This window comes from Dermacentor andersoni, chromosome 7 (assembly GCF_023375885.2).
Source record: "Dermacentor andersoni chromosome 7, qqDerAnde1_hic_scaffold, whole genome shotgun sequence".
NCBI lineage: Eukaryota > Metazoa > Arthropoda > Arachnida > Ixodida > Ixodidae > Dermacentor > Dermacentor andersoni.
This window is the reverse complement of record NC_092820.1, coordinates 170397593-170418469: the sequence shown is the minus strand read 5'-3', so window position 1 is coordinate 170418469 and position 20877 is coordinate 170397593. Positions and strand designations below refer to the sequence as shown.

General features: G+C 45.7%; 1 long non-coding RNA gene across 1 annotated transcript in view; it reads left to right on the top strand.

The window, feature by feature from the left end:
* Positions 1-20478, top strand: part of LOC140219366 (uncharacterized) — a 46383-nt gene extending 25905 nt beyond the window's left edge. Inside the window, exons 2-3 of the long non-coding RNA XR_011895577.1 lie at positions 17095-17308; positions 20382-20478. This is a non-coding gene — a long non-coding RNA (uncharacterized lncRNA). The remainder of the gene's footprint in view (positions 1-17094; positions 17309-20381) is intronic.
* Positions 20479-20877: the final 399 nt, after the last annotated feature.

The window sequence follows — 20877 nt, the reverse complement described above, 5'->3', positions numbered from 1 at the left end:
GGAACAAATGTTTGATGATGGAAACAGTGTCCCGAGCGAGACCCGGTATCACCCCCGAGGTGGGAAGGCTCCTTAGTCCGGGAACCCTCTGGCTTCGACTGCCCTCTTTGCCCTAGCGATGAGCTATCGTTGGTCTTCCAGGTAAACTTCAGAAGTTTTTCTACCGAAACGAAAGAAAATACAGAGAAAGGAACATAACATAGGTGACCACAGGAAACGCAAGTAAGCGCCGATGCAAGCCAGAAAAAGTGCCGCGCATATAACTGCAGCACTTACGGCTTTATTTTTGTCTACGTACTGCTAATACAGTAGACTGTACGGTTTAAAACATTCCAGTCAGTGGTAAGGAGAGAAAACAGTCAACATCACGACCAGCATCGCTGAGCCCTCTGACATGTACGGTTTAAACATTCCAGTCAGTGGTAAGGAGAGAAAACAGTCAACATCACGACCAGCATCGCTGAGCCCTCTGACAGGGTGAAGCCTCACAAAAAACGCACGCAGCGCTGGCTGACCAGTGGCACCTCGTCACAGGGTTTCATTCGTTCCGGGCCACTAGTACACGTGGCCAGAGGCTCTTGCAGCCACGGACCAAGAGATGAGAATGAATGGCCGTGTCCCTGGCTCACAGTGAGTTTGTCGTTCAAGCGACGTATCCCCTCCCTCCCCTTTCTGTGTCCCTACTTGCTCGGCCTTCTCATAACAGAACCAATCGCGCGCCCACCAGCGCCGGGGGTGCTCACGACCGTGGCCGGGGCGTCCAGCCCCCACCGCGACGCGTAGTGTGTGCGGCGTTAATCTTCGGTGTTTCCGCTTCGCACCGCTGAGTAAACACGAGCGGTCGGCATCATAAGACGGCTGGATTCGACCATCAATGCTTGTCATCCCTAAGGCCGGTCCCCCACCTCGTAGCCCGACTAATGAAATTAATCAGCGCACAAGCTTGCTTTGCCGCATTCCACGCTCTGTTTCGAGGTCGCGGTCACTATTTTTCCTTCTTGTCTCTATTGTTTTATGCTGAACGAAGAACGAGCCTTTGCGAGATTAACGCGTTTTCCCTACGAGGCCACCGACGGAGCTTCTCAGCCGAGCAGCGATGTCTAATTTACGACTTCGGGGCAAACTAGGACGTCAACAGTGAATCTGTCTCCGTGGGTTAATGCCTTCGAAAATAACCTCGGAATATCTGGTCGACATCCAGCGCAGTCAACGAGCTGTCGCCGACAAACTCACCGCCGACGGGTATTACGGTCGCCTTATGCCGCTCGGTAGTTTGTATGAAGGAGGCTTTTCTTTAGTAGTGTGACGGCATACAGGGTTTCCTTACAAGCGGTCATAAAGCTGTCAGAGCAAATAAATTTGGAATGAGTAGAAAATGTTCATACAAAGCAGTGTATTCTTCTGAAGCACTCCCAACTTACATACCTTCAGCTCACGATGTCAGAAACACAGCGCTTACTTTCATGTCCCGTGTTTTCGCCAAGTTTTCGTAAGCTCCTTCTTTGTTGTCTCTTTTAGTTTACTCATGTCCAACCAAGTGCCCCACACGTGCACGTCGATTAACTATGAAACCAGACTATCGGTGACCGTAGGCTAAAATGCGGTTTTAATGATGACGACCCCGGTAGCTCTGGTAGAATCACTATCTAGTGGTTTAAGTAGACAAGCTTGATAATGGTCATTGCTTGAATACGTCAGCAACTCAGATGTGCGTAGTCTAATGCCATGGGCACTGGTATAATTGCGCAATTCGAGGCATGCTGTCACCATCTGCGCAGGCTACATCAGAACATAAGAAAGTGAACTGATATAGAATGTACTGTTCTCTTTGTGCCCTTGCTTATAATCATGTCAAAAGTATCAATTACTCATTTCCAATAGCTTTGGGACTACCGCAAGTCACATTATCTGCCAGCCTTCACTTTGAGTCATTGGCTGTCCCATGACGCAAAGCTGCCGGGTGGCACTTCTACGTTCCATTATCAGCAAGACCGGCTTCTGTCCGTCATATTTCTAAACGTTCTTTATTGACTACTTTCACAACCGCAGTAGTAATACGGAAGCTATGCTGATAGTGGTAGAGAAAACAAGCGCAGTGATATTTTTGTGCGTGAGCTACAAAGTTCTCGTGAATACAAATCGAGAGGACATAATGCTTCAAAAGTTTGACAAGACCCGGCAACCGATAACGGCAAGTCCACACTGCAAGTCGCTCTTTCGGCATTGGAGCAACTGGAAACAATGTACAAGAAGACACATGGTTAAACTATAATGGATTTCGAACTGAGAAGAACTCTAAACAAATGGAAGCATTAATCAATAGAAGGGCGCACTGTCGATTCCCATGGTGATCAGAAAACGAATAGACAGAACCACTTCGAAGCACAGTTGAGCGTAGAACAAGGGGCACTAAAAGATTACCAAGAGCGGAACAGCAGAGGCACCTCTGTTTTCGCAACTTCACGAGCAACAACTAATGGCTTTCGCTGTGCCTTGCGACGAAAGTGATAAGCGGTTTCGTCGATACTCCTGGTTCTCACTGCGAAGTCGTAAACGCAGACAGCGTCACTTTTCTATAGCTGATTTCCACAAACGTCCATACAGCTGGCAGTCGTGACAGATCACTGTATAAGGCCTGATGATTGCGTCAACACAAACATTTCACGGGACACAACCATTAGAAAAAGAGGGTACAACATTCTTCGCAAGAAATGTTTCCCACTGTTTAGAAATAATACATTTCGTATTAATCCTGCCATCGCTTTTGTCCATCGCTGATTACCTTTCTCTCTGGCTACCATGCGCTTTGTGCCGGTTACGAGGCCTCGCTCTAATTTTTTTTCCTGACAAGCGTATCGACGACTTCTTTATTTGAGCACTGAAAAATAAAAAAAACACAGCAATGTGGTCGCTAACGAGAACCGTCATTGCGGTGTCCTTCTTACAATATCGATGTAGGACATGCGAGTTCTCGCGTAAAAAGTGCGAGTGGGTCATTTTGTGTGCTCTTTATAGAGCAGACAAGGACGTCGTAAAAGCTGTCACTGTTACCCCTTTTACTCGAAGTAAACCTTCCTGGCTACGCTTGGTCGATAGTCAAATTTAAGAACGCACAGTTGCAAATCATATCAGGAAAATCAAAACCACACTGCCAGAATACAACCGGCTTCTGAAGGTCAGGTTTCCAAAGAGTCAGATTTATTTGAGTGTTATTCATTTGTTCTATGTCACGCTGTCCGTTGAAGCGCCGCCTTGCGCTTATTTCGCTCTCGGTAAAGTGAGACGGCAACGATGATGCAGCTAGCTTACTAGCCTCACTATTTGAAACGACTGCGTGTATAATATGTGAAGCACCGGTGCATGCAAATTTAGAAAACCAACAAAGAAAACAAAACATTATCACATAAATGATGACGCGTTTATTTAATGTGTCGGGCGGTAGCAACAGTCTCGCATTTCATGTAGTGATAAGGCATTTGTTGATGAGGGGCCAGTTATGAGACTGCATGCATTAATCCACCAGTATGCAACTTCGCACCGTTAGCTTTCACTCGGTGGCTCTTACCCGAAATACACGTGATCGTGGAATCCTGTTTGTTCGGCACCAACTGAACCTCTTTTTTTTTCTTTTGCGCTTGTAGCACTTCAAACAACGAAAAAAGTTAGCCCACCAGCTCTTTAGACCAGAGGTATCGCCACATAATTTTTTGCAGACATTGCCTGAAGTCAGGTATTTAAGAAGAAAACATCTTTTTTGCTATACAACTGAACTATAAAAATTACATGGTAATTATGTAAATTGTACCTCTTAGGACAATGGACACAACGATACGTAATTGCAGTGAAGATGTACTTTTGGATACTTAGGCATGCCTGAGGGAATGCTACTCACTGGAAGTGATGGAAAGAGGAGAGTAAGGAGTGGCAAGGAGGTTAACTAGATTTTGTCCGATTTGCTGTCCTACGCGTGGTTAGAGATATGTGCGAGTGAAAGAGAGGGGAAAAAAGGAGTTCAGATCGATCAAGGACACCAGACATGGCGCACCGTGTCTACAGCCCGTACCTCAAGTCTGCCGCCTTCAAATACTTTAGAAGTGAACGCGTGTATATCTGTGCTGATGAAATGTGAGGCCACATTTCAGAAGGCCAGAAGTTACTTTCACATGACTCAGATACAAGCAGAGAAATGCTCCTTATGACCAGACCCACTGCGTCTTGGTGCTTCGTTAAGCTGTATAACTCTATTCGCGCGGGCGATGCTTGGAATCCTCATGTACACTATTTTATAACAACGAACATTTGAAAGTAGCATTTAGTTCGTATTGTCCTTTTCTTCTTCTTTTATACTGCGGTGTGTATATGTTTGCACTTCCTTATTATGTCATGTCAATTTTGTTATTCATGTAAACTTACATAAACACCACCTATACAAAGACAGAAAGAGAAGTAGGCTAGCGGTTGTCTCTTGAAACGGACAAAGCCACCACCCACCCGCTTGAAATATAAAAAAAGAAACTTTATGAAAAGCTGTGTATCAAAGTCGCACAAAGAACAGTTTAATTATATTGATTTCAGCGCATTTCGATATCACTTATTAAACACTGGCGCGCCACGCTAGTAACACGACGGTGGCGGGCATCTGTGAATGCTTCACCCAAGCGACTTAGTGTAAAAAAGAGCAGAGGGGCATTGGCAAACCACTTGCTCCTCAGCCTGGGGTGTTTAAATCAGTACACTCCTCATCAGTCATACGTTTTGAGTTTCTTAATTAGGACTTCATCGTGAACAGTATATAGACCACCAGAATGAATGCCCCATGAAGTACCGTTCTTATTGTGCACGTTTTGGCGATATTACGCAAGTATTTTGTTTTTACGCGCAAGCGTAACTGGCCAGCTCGTGAAATCGGCAGTGTTGGCCTGAAGCGGCGAAGCAAGCGAATGAAGAAGACGCCTGGCCTGCCGCGCTAGCTGCGGTCTGTCTATAAATTTCGTCTGCGCGTTTAAGTACCATTTTGGGCAGCAACAACGCAGAAATCTGAGGATAAGAATCGTTAAGCGTCCTTTATACTCTTTAAACTAACACTTTGAACACAAAGCCTGACACACAACACATATGCCAGAAATTGCGATGCCTAAATGTTTCCTATTAATGGATAACGAATAAAGGAGAAACAACCCACCCCGCTTACTATTCAGTAATACGTTGAGCATGCATTGGGAGGTGGTTATTTGCGGCACTACATTGCACTCTGTAAAGGGGGGGGAGAGGGGGAGGGGCGGGGCTCTTTCCCTTACCCCCTTGCCTTACCCGTACGCGGAAGCCAACCGGCACTTCGAGCGCCACTTCCTCAAGCAACTAGGGAGCCTAGATGCAAGCGCTGTTTTAGGGTGGTGACAACACCAAAATTTTGACTTATTTACTGCCGAATTTGGTGGGTGGCCATTTTGGTCCACAGACTCGCTAGAAGTCGCGGCGCATTTGATTTTTTTGTCATGTTCTGATGTACCCATGCTGGCACGCGCTCCAATAAATTTCTTTTAGTTTTATACCAATGCACACAAGAAATCTGCATATATATAAAATACACCAAACGCCCTTTCCTTTTATTTTAACGCATCAAACTTCTCTTTCTCTATTGCATATCGTGCGACACGTATAGAGCAAGTTATAATGCACGGTGGTGTCCTCGTGGCAGTATTATCTCACGCCAAGAATTTGAACTGCACTAAGCATCATTGTTGCCTTTCACGTGTACGTAATACATAAAGGGTGTTTTTCGAAGTATGCTGTAATAAAGACTGTGCTTACTAGCCTGTTTAACTAAAACATAAACATGCCGTGTACTGCGCTCAGACACGCTATATGTCTCTCGCTGCTGAAGCTAAAGTTTGCTAGAAAAAATTAGTTTCACATCACCAAGGGCTTAGGAAAACGTGGTCTGTCGGCTGGTCTTTCACCTTTTCGTCTGCCACATTTTATAATTTGTCGAAACGTTTAACCCGCCAATTTAGCAGGCGGCGGTAAGTACCCTTACACAGGCTGTCACCACCCTAAAGCAGCGCTTGCATGCAGACTCCCTATAAGTAACGTCTTTGGAACCTCGTGCAACGCCTGCCACCGCCTTTGATCGCATACGCTGCGAGCGCAGAATCTCAACGACAGCGTCTCAAAGCGCTAGCTATCACGAGGGAAGAATGCGAGAACATGGATGGATGGATGGATGGATGGATGGATGGATGGATGGATGGATGGATATTATGAGCGTCCCTTTGGAACGAGGTGGTGGGTTGCGCCACCAAGCTCTTGCTATCATATTGCTTAATGCCTTACCTAGGTTAAAAAAGAAAAAAAAACACTGTGAACTCCCACAACCAAATTTTCTGATCCCCTATTGCGAACTTTGCTATTCTACGTCTCCGTATTTTGTCGTTTCCCTACTTTTCTTCCACCAATCTTCCAATCGCCTCTTACTAATCTCTAATGCATACGTGTTTACTTTTCCCCAGCTCTCGCTGAACCCAAGGGCTTCAAGGAGGCCAGTGGTGCCTAAATCGACCACTGGGCCGATGTCTTCACATTCTAATAAAACATTCTCCATCGTTTCCCTAGCTTTACCGCAGCAAGCACATGCTTCTTCTTCCTTCTTATATCTCGCTTTATAGGTGCGTGTTCCAAGGCATCCCGATCTCACTTCGAAGAGTAATGAGCTTCCCTTTGAGTTATCATAAATTGTTTCTTTCCTGATTTCGTTTTTTCCTCTTAAGTAGTTACTCCCCCTTTACCCCCTTTACCCCCGTGCCATCATGCGGTACTGAACGGTACTACCCTGCCAGCGATACCATCATACTGTCCCACGGCGCGGTTGCGCGTGGTCGCGCGGGGTTTATCTTGAAAGCCATTTCCTATGGGGGCGCAGGGTTGGTGGGCCGACTGCTCGTAGTTTTGTGTGCGCTGTGCTTTCACCGCTCAGTTTGCGTTGAACCGATAGAGAGCACGAAGGTCCGTTCGTTCGCTGCTGCTGCCACAATTCCTCACGCCAGCGTTTCGCCATCGAGTGCCCGCGGTCATCTAGCGTGGAGTGTTCGTGCTCACCAATGCGTGCTGACACCACGCTAGATAATTTAGATAGTAAGCGAATGTTTGCAACGGGGCCTCCTATTCCGGCGGCTGCTGCGCATGGTGCAGCCGCGTGAGCCCTGTCTTTAATACGATGTGCGGTGCGGACAGTGCAGGCGTCTAGGGGCACCGATGGCCGATGGCGCGGTGTGCGCTACATAAGCACCCATAAGCATGCGCGTCACCAGCGTTAATGAAGTGAAACGTCCCTGCAAGAAGTCAGGCACGTTGTCGTAGCCGCACCCTCTGCTGCCATATTTCTTCGACGTTTCCCGCAGTTTTACGTAGTCGACTGTCTGGCCGCGTGAACTGAGCTGGTCTGAGAGAGAGGTCACGATATTTGTCCACGATAGTTTTAATTTATTAATGTCTATTACGTTTATCGTGATAGCGTGCGCCGATCGTAGATTCAGCACAACGTCATAGCACCCCGCATGCCTCATAAAAGCAACCGATAAAAAACTAAAAAGTCTCTCCAGCAGCATATCTCGGCAAGTCTAGCGGGAAGTTATTGAGTTCGACTTTACAAGCACCCCTTGATGGTGTGTGCCCAAGTTTTCTTCTAACATCTATATTCAGTTTTATATCATACTTTATAATAACGAAAATAGCCACATGGCGACATGATCTTCAGGGATTTCCCGTCGTGTTCTCTGTAAGAAGAGCTTCCTCATCCCTAAAAAATTTTATAATAACGAACGGTTAGCGACGAATTAACCGCTATTCGTTTTCAAGGCAAAGAAAACGGACAAAACGTGCTTGTGCAAATCCTGACGGCACCCGAGCGGGCGCGGTGCAGTAACACGATTCCGAGCACGTCGTTTTCATTAGAAAGGACAGCAGCGACGCCGTTCCAGCAGCCCCGGCGACCACGACGGCGCGGCAAAGAGCGTTCATCGTGGAACACTGCTGCGACGGGAGCAGGAACGAAGGCCGGGCGAAAGCTCGTTCTGCGCGGATACCTTCCGAGCGCGACATCAAAGAGCCGCTCGCTCGCCGCGTCCAACGAGGACACGCCAAGTCATTAGCACCGGGACAGAGAGCGGCGTTCTCGCGCGCTATGCTTCGGAAGTCGTGGCGCAAGAAGCGCGAGGGCCGCAATTAAGCTTTACTCCGCGCACCAGCATTTTTTGGGGCGTTTTCATTACAGCAAGGAAGTCAAAGTGTTCTTTGGCCCAAACGCCATGGTGTTCTTTCCTGTTACTGCTTTCTGCATATGCGCTGTGCTGCGCTTGCAAAACTGAGTTATAAGAGAAAGAGAGAAAAAAAAAAACGCTGAAATATTATACAGCTCGAACTTTCTTGGTTCCCACTATGTACTAATTGGAAAGCCTCGCAGAGTGAGTGTCGCCGATGTTTTTCCAGGAGGAATGTTTTTGCTTTGTCATATGTATAAGCCAAAGGAAGGAACACACAGAAAAGTAAGAAAAACATCCCAACCTAGATCAAATATAATACGACGGCGTCAACACGTTGAGTCAAAGCACTTGCGTTGCCGATTAATTACTCGAAAGGGATATCGTCGCGAAAACCCGATATTAGCAAGTCTAAAAGACCTTATCTTCGACTAAAAATTTCGTCATCGGGAGCCTGACTTCATCATTGAAACACGTGGTTAGGATAGCTACATTGACAAATCACAAATACATCGCGCCATTCTTGCGCTAAACCTTGCCCACCTCTAATGCCCGTCATTTTTATTCACATTGGCACGGACAACAGAAGTTAAAAAAAAATCCAGGAGTATTTCGACGATTATTCAGGCTTCGAACTTACCTACTGCGACCGCAGCAGGTTGTCGCAGCGAACCAGCGCACCATCTTCCCGAGAACAACTCTGTCTTGGTGGAACGCACATCGCCGTTTTCATCATCTACAACATTGTATTCCGTGGCCTGCAAAATGCGTGAACAGACACCGCAACTCGGACACCCTATATAGGCGAGAAGTGAAACTCCTCACAAATTGCCAACTGCCAACGCTGCGCAATCGTGCAGTTGCTAGCATCTCAGGCTCCCCATTGCCATGTGCACATGTATAGATGGGTTCGAATCCCAGCCGCGGTGGTGCACAGAGTTTTGTTTTTCACCGCTTTATATTTCTTAGACCAGAATTCTTTTCTGGTCTAATTCTTTTCTAAGTGTTTTCAAGTCGGTTCTTATTACCGACTGGTAAGTCACAAACGTGAAAAACCCGTTAGTTAAATACTTCGCGTGGTAGCCGAAGGCAGCGCCATCTAGCAAATGGAGAAAGCATCCGTTTCCTCATAATCGTTTCGTAAAAGCCATTTTCATTGACCCAAACACAGTTATGGCAATGTATGTTCATTGTATGTTCGTGGTTGCCATATCTGTATTTGGTTTTATCTTGCATTTTATATCATTTTAACTATTTGAAAATACCCTGTGATGTAAAGTCTTTCAAATTGTTCTTTTGTGAATGTATCACTTTGCCTGCTGACTATATGGTACCCAGGTCCCCTCAAGTTGTCTATGACAACTTTTTTTTGCCTGGAGGACCCCCAACATTGTGTTGGAAATAAACTGAACTGAAACTGAACTGAACATCACGCGCTGGGTTGGCATGCCAATGGTGAATCCTGTACACATATTTATGTCATTCGAAACGCATGCGTTTCGAAACGTATTCGAAACGCATTTCACGCGCGGTTTTCATCGGCAGTGTGGACACGATGGCATTGGTAAGATTGGTGCCCATTTCAACAAATACTGGCGGAAATAACGGGCATGCTTAGACCACACTTGCATAGGGTTCCGCGTACATGTGGCTTGACACCCGGGATAAACATTTTACGCAATCTCTTCTGAGTTAACAGTGAAAGTGATTACAGGCAAGGTACCGAATTGGGTACCAACAAACAGAGGAGGCTATGGCAAGAGGGTGGTTGAGCATGCATGAGGCCTCGTCGTCGGCATAGCGGAAACACCAGACGGACACACAGTACTGAGTTTCTACCTGGTTGCCACAGTAAGCAAAAAAGGGGCGTGAACGAAAAAAAAGGGCCTAAAATCACTTCTACCAACCTCCACAAATTGGTTAATTCGCTACCGCAAAGCTGCTAACTGGATTTGAATAATTTATTTGCTTACGTGAACGTTGTAACAATGTGTGCAAACAAAACCAGTTAAGCTTACCCGGAAACGAAATTCAACGATTTTAAGAATTTGGCAAAATTTCAGTGATTTTAAAAACCTGAGCATGGCACTTTCATTTTCATGTAATCAAAAGTGTGCAAACAAACTTAAGGGATGCCTTAGGCGGGAGCCATTGTTTCTAAAAATGAGTTCTCTTGTCGATACATTTGATTTAGGTGCAGCCAATGTTTAACCATTGTTTAACCAGTGTTAAATACTTCATCTACCTGTGGATTTCGACAATGTTTTCAAGGACGGTTACGAATCTTGCTGTAAACCTGCGCGTTAGTTCTCTAAAGGCAAAGTACTAGGTTAAAGAATGGTTGAGAAGCTTTGGTCGCTTGGTTTCTTTGTATTAAATTAGTTTCTCATCATCACGACGACATGACGGTTGTCTTTACTGTGAGGCTTTTGCAGTTATGGTGACGCCACTAGAGTGTGCGTGTAAGATCTGCCGCAGTGAAACAAAGAAGTGGTCCTCTTCGGAAAGAGAAAGGCAACGCCTTCACCCGACCACGCTTCTGCTGATTTACTACAAACGGGTTCTCTTTATTAGAGGGACCTTTTCTCGCAGCCGTTTCTGCGTTGTGTGCACCGCGATAATCTTTTTCTTCGAGTGTCTAAGAAGAGTGGAAGTGAAGCCTCGGCGCCGCTCAAACCCAAGTAACGTCACCGCTCCAGCTTCCGCGCTTTACCGCAAAAAAGAGGATGTGTTCCGCGGGGGATTAGCGGAAATGCACCTCCAACATCAAAGGAAAAAGAAGTAAAGAAATAAAATAAGCGTTATACGGCCGAGAGGCACTTCCCCGCCACCTCCACGTCTCGCGTCCCCAATATAAAAGCCGTCTCTTCCGGTCTACCGGCATAGCCGAGGCGACACTTATTTTGTTAAATCCCCTGTACCGGGAGAGCAAGAGGGAGAGGGCGAATGAGGAGATGACGGCGAAGCTAGCGATAGCTCGGTGGGTTTTTATTGCCGAGATCTGGGAAAGTGCGAGCATGCGACCGCGTTTCCGTCGTCGAGGCAGCTATCGCCGTGGGAATTGCCTTTTTTTTTACTGCGCACGCCACGCGTGGAGCGAACGCTTGTAGCTCTTCTCCGGTTGCAGAAATGAGGTCTCTCTTCCCTGGGGAAAGGTGGCGTCACCGCCTCAAATCTCCTTTGCGCCTTTCTTACAACTCTGCCTTACGACCTTGCTGCAATGTGGCGAAAACTACAGTTCGCGTCGGCCGGTCAGGAGCGTTAGACAAGCAGGAACGTCACTCCAGGAACGTTTTGTGTTTATCAGGAAAATAATAAATGGTAATACAGCCTCATTATAGCTGCCTTGCGGTACAAGCTGATCAATGGTAAGAGTAAACGTGTTACCAGCACTGTTAAGATTAGGTGTAGCTGGGGATGACGTAGAAAATAGGGATGTTCGAATATTCGAAATTTCGCATATGAACAGAACAATCCTCGACATTATTTTCGCATTAGATTCGAGAATTAGGTAGTCCAAGTTGGCGAACATTCGTTTCTTTTGAATGTAGAAGGGATAAAAAAACTTATTTAGAGTCTCAAGGGAGACAGAACAATGGATGCAAGCACTTTTCCGAATAATCAGGCTGCAGGATAACTGTGGTCGCTGCGCAGGGACACCACTTCGTGAGCGAAGGCACGGGGCAGACAACTTTTATTCATTTATTTGCAGTCGTTCAACAAGAATAGCTAGTTTTTAGACAGCCTGTATATGAATTGCTTCCCACTTATTCGACCAGTCTCACTATTCTTGCATCTCTTTAGAACAATGTGCGGTTCTGTAGTATCACACTTCTCTCCTTCAGCAAACGCAACTTTGTACGTAAACCTGGAAAGACGCTGTTAGTTCATTTATTTATTGGCATTGTCATGGATCTCCAGATAACTGAAAGCAGTTGCTTATCGTTAAAATATTCCTCCATTGTCTGGACATCTAACTCTGAACGGAATATTACATGTAATGTATAGGAAATATGTCAGTTTTTACCCAATTGTCTCCGCGGAGACTTCATATTTCACGTTTTTGAAAAGTGAAAATATTCGATATTCAATACAATATTCGGTGATCACATTTCTCAAATAATTGTATTCGATTCGTTTCGGAAATTTCACTATTCGTACATATGTAGTAGAAAAGTTAGAAGCATGTGTTTAGTGCAACTCCCCTTCAGTTCTACATAGGCTAAGGCACGATGAGCGATGAAAATTACTCAAAACAAAAATGCTGATGTTCATACAAAAGGGAAACAAGTCGTGAAGGACGTGATGTCGCAGTAGAGAGTGAGGTTAAAACAACAAACACAAACAAAAGAAAATTCAAATGCATGTGCACTCTCTAGTATTGTACTATTGTCTAGTATTAGTATTATCCACATTGCACTAGTACTAAAATATGGCAAAACCTTCCCTTTAGCATATTAGTATTGAAGTGCTCATGGTAGTTTGAATTTCAAATAAGGGGGCCTGAAGATTTACTCTTCTTTGAGAGGATATCTACGTAAAGTGTCACTTAAGTCGACTTAAAATGATAAAAGTAGCGTAAATGCTGACTTTATCTTGGCTTACATACTGATAAAGTGTTGCATTCAGGTGCAAGCGAGAAATAAATGGTGAAATACGTGCTGTGGGTGTTGAGCCACGCCACTATTACTTAATAAATTTGTTAAAGATGTTCCAGTGAAGGCCCTCAACGTGTTCATTTCCCACCAAATGCAACGCCTGAATACGCAGCTCAATTTTGCGGCACATTGTTAAACCTACATAGCTAGTTTACTTCGCTGCAAGAATATCTAAAACAAACGGAGTATATTTGATGCTCTCTGTGGGGCGTACCCTGCCAAACATGGCATTCTAATAAATCACGCAAAAGCCTAAGGCAATGTTTGCGTGAAAAACGTCAGCTGAGACGGTGCAGAAGCCAATTATATATGGCGCTTTAAATTTCCGTACATATACATTTATTTCACATATGGCTCCATCAGAAAGCAGGACCGTAAAACTTACCATCTTCCGGAAAACACCACGTCGCTTTCCGGGAATCATGACTACCGGAAACGATGCCTTGCACTAACGAGGAAATTATCCCCCGCGGTATCGCACACTGCGCCTAATCTTTATTTTGCAGCCATATATGCCGCCTATTCTGGGGTTTACGGGGCGGTAATTTTTTTTCGATGCTTTGTTAAAGCGAACGATTGAGGAACAGTGGTAAATGTACGCTGATGGAGGGAAAACAATTGTGAAAAAAAAAAAAACGTATTTGCTGAATGGTGAATGGCATGCAGTGGAGCGACATAATCCCTGTTTCCGCGCCATAAAAAACACCTCGAGTTGAGAATACAAATGAACATCGTAATTCTTGTGCACAATTTTTCGAGCTCGTCTTCGTTTATTCGTGAAATGAACACCACGCTGGTCGAAGTAAAGACGCAATGTGAAACTATGTGCCTGCCCACAAGGGTGACTAATTTGAGCTTTAGGCGCATTTAGGCCTATAGTCTGAATTATTTCAAGCTTAATGCTTCACTTAGTTGTTGCCAACACAAGCCCAGTAAGAAAGCAAGCACCATGTGACGTGCAACAGAGGCGATTTCCTTGTCCATTCAAATAAATGATGCTTCGTACGAGGGCCCACTTCCGTCCTGTGATGTCGTTGCCCAGTTCTGATGCAAAAATATTCAGGCACGCTTCGTTTGAGTGGAGCGGTAATATGCCAAAAGCTTTGCGTAGACTGAGTGTGTTGTAAGTCATCAAAATGATTAAATTTGCAGTGCAAAATTTGCTCGCGAAATTCACAGTCAATTTATGCGCCTCATAGCATAAGGTCGTGGGCTCGATTCGCCACCGTGACGGCCGCAACTTGATGGGTGCGAAATGGAAATACATTTGCGTGCCATGCACCGATGGCTCGTCAATGAACCCCCCACTAAAATCTAAAAGCAGTCACGCCCTTTTGGGCGTATATTTGCCGCACAACAATAATCGTCATTTGCCTTGCCCGCATTTCCTTTCTTTACCGCTGCGAGCCCAATGCTCCCAAGTCATGAACGGCAAGCGCGTTATCAGCATGACATAGCATTCTCGACAGGAAAGTAAGGAGTGCAGCGTTCTCAAGAAAGGAAACGCAAGCAAGACCGATGACGATTATTGTTGTGTGGAAAATATACACCCCAAAGGTTGCAACTGTTTTTAGAGTGATATGGCATGCCTCATAATCTTATCTTGGTTCTGGCATGCAAAACCACAGAATAGAAATTATGTTAACTACAACAGTTAGCTCAGGATACGTGACAGAAGCCTTATTATAGGACATTTCTACAGCCTCTCTGGAATACTTCATCAACGATGCTTCGCTAACCGCAGAAGGATTCTAGAATAGTAAGACGAAGCTACAAAAATGGAAATTAGAGTTCATACTGAAGTTTTCAAGTATTTAGTGTAGAAGGGCTTCGAAGTCTTGAAAATCTCAGCAGTACAATGGGAAGGGAAGGTTGTGCATACGTAGAGATAACGGGAGTTCGAAGCAGCTCTTCGCCTTCAATGTCGAACCAAGAGAGAACCAGAGGGAACAGCTAAAGAAATGCCCAAGTAGAAGAAGGCTAGCTAACATTGGGACAGGAAGAGGAATATCGGGACGTCCGCGGGAACGACATAGGCGCAGATTTACGCGTGGGTTCCTCGGACAAATCGGTCTCCTCGAAGCGGCACATATTTCACGTCCTTTCCTCGACAGCCCTCTCAGGAAAGCCAGGAGCTACGATGCGTTGCCGCTGCATCACGTTTGCGACTTTTATTTTCGCAACAGCGTTTATCCCGCCCTTTTATGCTTTCCAAGCTGCTTTGTTTGTTACTGCTTCTGTAGAGCACCTACTGTAACCTTGACAGATGAGCCAACTCGCTGGCTACCGATCCCCATCGGTAGACTGCAGCGCTTTGGTGTCACTTTAGCAGCACTCTAGACGCTGCCGGGAACACAAATTCCAGAACCTTTCTCATACATGCAATCGTCCCATCGGTTAGCCCTGGTTTACCGCTATGTGGATAACCTCCGACGCTGAGATGTCGAAATGTTGGATGACCCCCACATTGTGTCTTTGATGTCTGGTGCGGCCGCGATCTTTCCTAAAAGGAGAGGAATCGTTCCCCTACGGCGACGAGACGAAAAATGACGACGACAACGAATGGCGCAGTGTGGTAATTGATTTGCGGAGAACCTGTGTTATATTGTGTTGCGTGGTGTCCCTGCAATTTCCTCGAAACAGACCCCTTGAAACTAGAGTTTTCACCTAGGGAATGGAGTGTTTATTTGTCGATCCAGTACTTACTTTCTCTAGGTTGGTCGGTTGGTCAGCTAGAATCGAATCGGGCGTCGGTCGGATTGTGTCCGGCCGGTCGCATGGGAGGGAGTGCGGAGCAGGAAGCTGTTGACGATAAGAAAAGGCGTGCTACTCAGTTAAGAGGGTGGTTGGGCTCTACGGCCTAGGTCCGGTGTAGTTTACGGCTTGCCTGGCGCAATGGTGACGACAATGCAATAATGCCCGCTTACAAAAGCGGGCATTAAGGTTCATGGCGCACTAGAGAACCGATACACCTAGCAGGCCACTGTTCAATCAAGTAAACACATTGCCATTCGATCTTATGCGTGAGCATAAAACAGCTATCTACGTAAACAGTGTTGTGAAACGCAATCATCCTTTCCCTGTGTCCATATTTCTTTCGTGATCACGTTCTACCAGAAGTACTGCTGCTGGAAATTTCAACCTGCCTTCTGTACATATATATGGAAAAAGACTACTTGAATCTGTTGGAGTTAAGACATAGAACAACATACCCTCCAAAATAAAAGAAAAACGAAATTTTGGCAAAGCACTAAAATCCTATTTATTAGCTATAAACCACTGATTTGGTGCCTGCTTGGCATTCTGTTCTTTGTGGTTTGATAGTTTATGAAACTCGTGATAATTTTTATGCCTGCTGTAATAAAAAAAGTGCTAATTTGTCGCATTCATTCTCTGTATTGATCCCCCTGTGCTTATACCGAATGTCTACTATATTTCGCATCCGGACCCGTCCGCTAGCCTGCGGTTATTGGGTCTAACAGCTTTTTGCGTGTGCACTGAAACACCTGAAAAAAGAAAATAAAGGAAAGGTTCCCCGCTGGCAGTCAGCGCTTTCTTTGCGATAGCAATTTCATGAATACTCCAGGAGCATTTCCACCGTCGGCGTTGCCATGGTGTTCCGTATAAAATCCAAGTGCGATAACATCACGGATGCGCGCCATATGCTGCGGGTAGAAGTCGAGGCGTGCGAGTGTGAGCCGAGCATGGTGGCTTGACCTCGTGCGCTCAAGGGTGGAGAGTGGTGAGGAAGCACGCCGTCTACCATCGCCCGCAAGGCAGTGGGGGTGGGGGAAGGAGGCGGGGCGGTATGTTCCGGCGGCGGCTGCCTATGGCGCGCCTGAGCACGGCCGCGTGAGCCATATCTTGAGAGCGACCTGCGATGAGTGCATAGTCTAGGCGCACCAAGGGCTGATAGCTTCATGTGCACGGTGTTCTCGCCGCCTAGTTCGCGTTGAAACGAGAGGCAGCACGAAAGTCCATTCGCCCGCTGCTGCTGCCACTCTTCCTCACGCCAGCGTTTTGCGAAAGAATTCCCGCGGCCATCGAATGAAATATACTTATGCTTGACTGTGCGCTTGCGACGCCATGTTTATTAATTTAGTTACTAAGCGCACTTCGTGCAGCAGTGGCGGCAGACGGTTTTATGCAAATCGCCTGACTGTCTTTGTGCTTTTGCGCAGAACCTACAGGAAATCGGCTGCCATCCACGCAACCCGTGACGACTGCTGCCCCTCGTGACGATTCCTGCAGCGCCACCTTCCTAGAAAAGTCAGCGATGCGACCCTTGTTCCTGATATAAACTCGGCGCTACGTGGGAATCAAGTACACTTCGAGCAGCAGTGGCGACAAATGGTTCTAAGCACATCTCCTGACTGTCTTCGTGCTTTTGCGCTGGTTGGTTTCCCAATCCTTACTATAAACGGCACTACTGCCGTCTTACCACAGTTGCTGCTACTATTGCTGCCCTTTACAGTGTTTGCATTGTCTACAGTTCTTGAAGAGGACGACTGTTATAACTCGTGAGACTTGTAATCAATGTTTCTGTGAAGGCGAGGATTTCATTACATGTACTGAATGTCATCAATGCTATCACGTGGGAGACTGCATTGGAATAAGTGAACGCACCTACAAAACGAAAGGCGAGGAAGCTAAGAAAACTATAAAATGTCACAGCTGCGGCATGCCGGCAGCCCGCAACAGCCATAACACTGATCTGTCGGTTTTGTCCGAAGATCTGAGCAGACAACTGGCAGAAATAAACAAGAGGCTGGCTAATCTGGTCGTAAAGGTTGACGACCTTTCGGCAGTAAAACAGACTGCGACTAGCATTGCACAATCCGCTCAGCCCATGTCGGATACACATGACAAGCTTCTAGACATCAGTGAAACGCACAGCAAGGAGATTCAAAGCCTTCGCAAAAGAATAGACACAGTTGAAAGAAATCACGACAGAAAAGAAATTATCAGGCTGAATCAGGACCTAAAAAAACGTAAAAAAACTAATTTATACTCCTTCGGCCGAGAAATAAGCCAATAGATTACAATGTTTCTTTACAATTTAATAATAAAAGCATCACACAGACACAATCGCATCAGTTTCTTGGGGTATGTTTGCGAAATGATCTCAGTTGGTCTGACCATGAATATACCGTTCTAGTAAAAATGTTAAGGTGTATCGGCCTAATTCGGCGCTTACGCCACCTTATTCCGGGTAGGGTTAAAAGGCAGCTATACTTTTCCCTTATTCACTCCCAATTTATGTATTACATTGTTCTATGGGGAACCTGTAGTAAACAGATGCCGACAAGCTGTTTTCCCTGCAAAGGCATGCTCTAGGTCTAATTAATTACACAACCAAAAATGATGTGTCATTATTTCGTGCGCATAATGTCATGCCGCTTTGGATTGCTACAAATATGAACTTGCAGCGCTAGTATTTCGCAAAATAAAACCAAGATTCCGAACTGTTTACACATACGTTCTTGAATAGAAATATGTCGCACAATCTGCGTGTTGTAGCACTTATCAAGCCACTATGTCACACCAACTATGGTGTGACATAGTGGCACATAGAACCGAAACTACAATGCGCTGTCTCATATCATATATGTATCAAATTAAGTACAAATCCGTATTGCCACATTTGTAAATATTTCGTTCTGTTTTGCTAATAGCTTGCTTTTATGTAAATTTGTCATATGTTAGACACACATCGATGTATAATACATGCATTGAGTATGACTAATGATTTGTGCCCTTGATTATTTATTTTGTTAATGATGATGCGTCTAATCTCTGTACATAGTGTATTGTTTGTTTTGTGTTCTGCTTTTCCGTGCCTGTCCGAAGTGCAGCACGAAGAGTAGGCCCAGTCAGGAGACAGATTGTCTCCTTTTGCGTCTCTTCATGGGAATATTTTGCAATGTCTGAATGAGAACGAAATCTGGCGTTTTAAGTTTATACGGCCGATCATACTACTACTCTTACTTAGTACAGCTGTCTAATAACTTGCTATCGCAAGTGATGCTTCGCCTTCCGGGCGAAACTGTGACGTTTCTGTCGATAACAAAGCGCCAACACAATATATGCGATTACAAACATAAAAATTGAAATCATGTTTGCGGGCGAAAGTAGAGTATAAAGTGCACAAAGAACATATACGCACATTTACACGCAGGACTGAGTACAAGGCAAGCATCTTTGGTAACGGTGCGAGCGCAAATGAGTCCAAGCGAAGTTATGTATTGGTCGAATCTACGAGAGGTAATGCCAACGTGAGGGCTGTACTTAATATTCGCATGACGGGATAAGCTGGGTACACACGATTCGAAAGCACAAGCGTCAGAAGAATTAGAGGACTGTGTACACACATTATGCCCTCCAGTCTCTTCACTTTGCCAACAAGACTATACTAAACTTAATGGGCGCCCTCTTAAGTGCTTTCATGTCATCGTTATCAACACCATTGTGCTAAATTGCTTGGTTGTAGCCCGAAAATGAATTTACCGAAACTGCAGAAAGCACCTTCGCTTCTGGCGTGTTCTGAACACGTTTTGCGGATTGGGTATATATAGAAAGACGAGCTACCACGATTCCGGGCGTTTTCAATATACGCGGCGAGTATAGACTGACACGACGCACCGCGGACCTGTATCGCTGCTGATAGCCTAATCTCGTGCACGGAATGCTTTTCGGCTTACCGCTTAACGAGCGGGTTCTTTCGCCAAAATTGCGTTCACCATGCGAGGAAGAAGGAGAAAAGCGGGAGACTGGCAAAGAAACAGGAAATTCGCATCCGCCTGAGTTCGTAACAATGCGTGAAGAGCACGCACACTAAGCTTTTAAGCCTGCTCGCTAACAAGCGAGCGAACGCCAGCAAAAGTGCAACAAGGCCAAAACAAGAAAAGGAGAACGACCAGCGTGCACAAGCACGCGTGAACATTACCGCGTACAAACGCCTACACACACACACACACACACACACACACACACACACACACACACACACACACACACACACACACACACACACACACACACACACACACACACACACACACACACTTTCTCTTTCGCACAAATACGCACACACACATACAGCTTCATGCAGACACGTAAAGCACGCGTGCATCTCTTCGCAGACGATGATTGCAGCTATAGTCCCGTGCACCTTACTAATGGGCCTCTTTCGTGACGGGCGCCGATTTCGAGGCTAAAGGGTTCTTTCCCGGTGTCGGCCTGCAGGTTTGGATGGAAGAGTTCAGTAGTGGGGTGGTGGTGGGCGGCTGCCTCGCAGGAGCGGCCGCGCAGAGCACACAGAGCACGCTCGTGGAAATGTCGATCGGGGGCGCGTCACTGTATAGTCAACCGCGCGAACAAATAATGGCTCTTTTGTTGCAAACGCTCTGCTCCTGTTTTGCTTACTCATCTTGTATCACAGCACCCCACCATTTCTCCCCTGTCGCAGAAACAAGAGAGAGAAATGAGATTGGAAACCCAGAGAGGTGAACCGGAAGAGTAGCTTCGGCTTTGCTACCCTTCACTGGGAGAAGGATAAAGGAGAAAAAAAGGTAAACAACTTACGGAAAGCTGGTGGAAGTTAGCTGTCGTGAGCTAGGAGGAATCGGAGGAATGTGCAATGTTGTCAAGGTGGCAACCAATCGATCAATTTTATTTTCACATTAACAAATGAAACTTCACATCATGTTTTATGCAGGTGAACCCCAAAACTCTTTGATGAATTGTGACAAATGCTCGTTTAATAAATATTGCACTAATAATAGCAGTGAAACGTAGAAGACTGATTGTTATTATCGCAAGACCGGTAACGCAAGCGCATCTGACTATTACGACTTCACTTGGGAGAATTCAAAGAGTATGAAAGTAACAGGCAGTGAAGTTGCTTCTCAGGAGAGAAAAGTTTGCACAGTGGACAGTGGCAAAGTAGACACAAGAACGTTAAC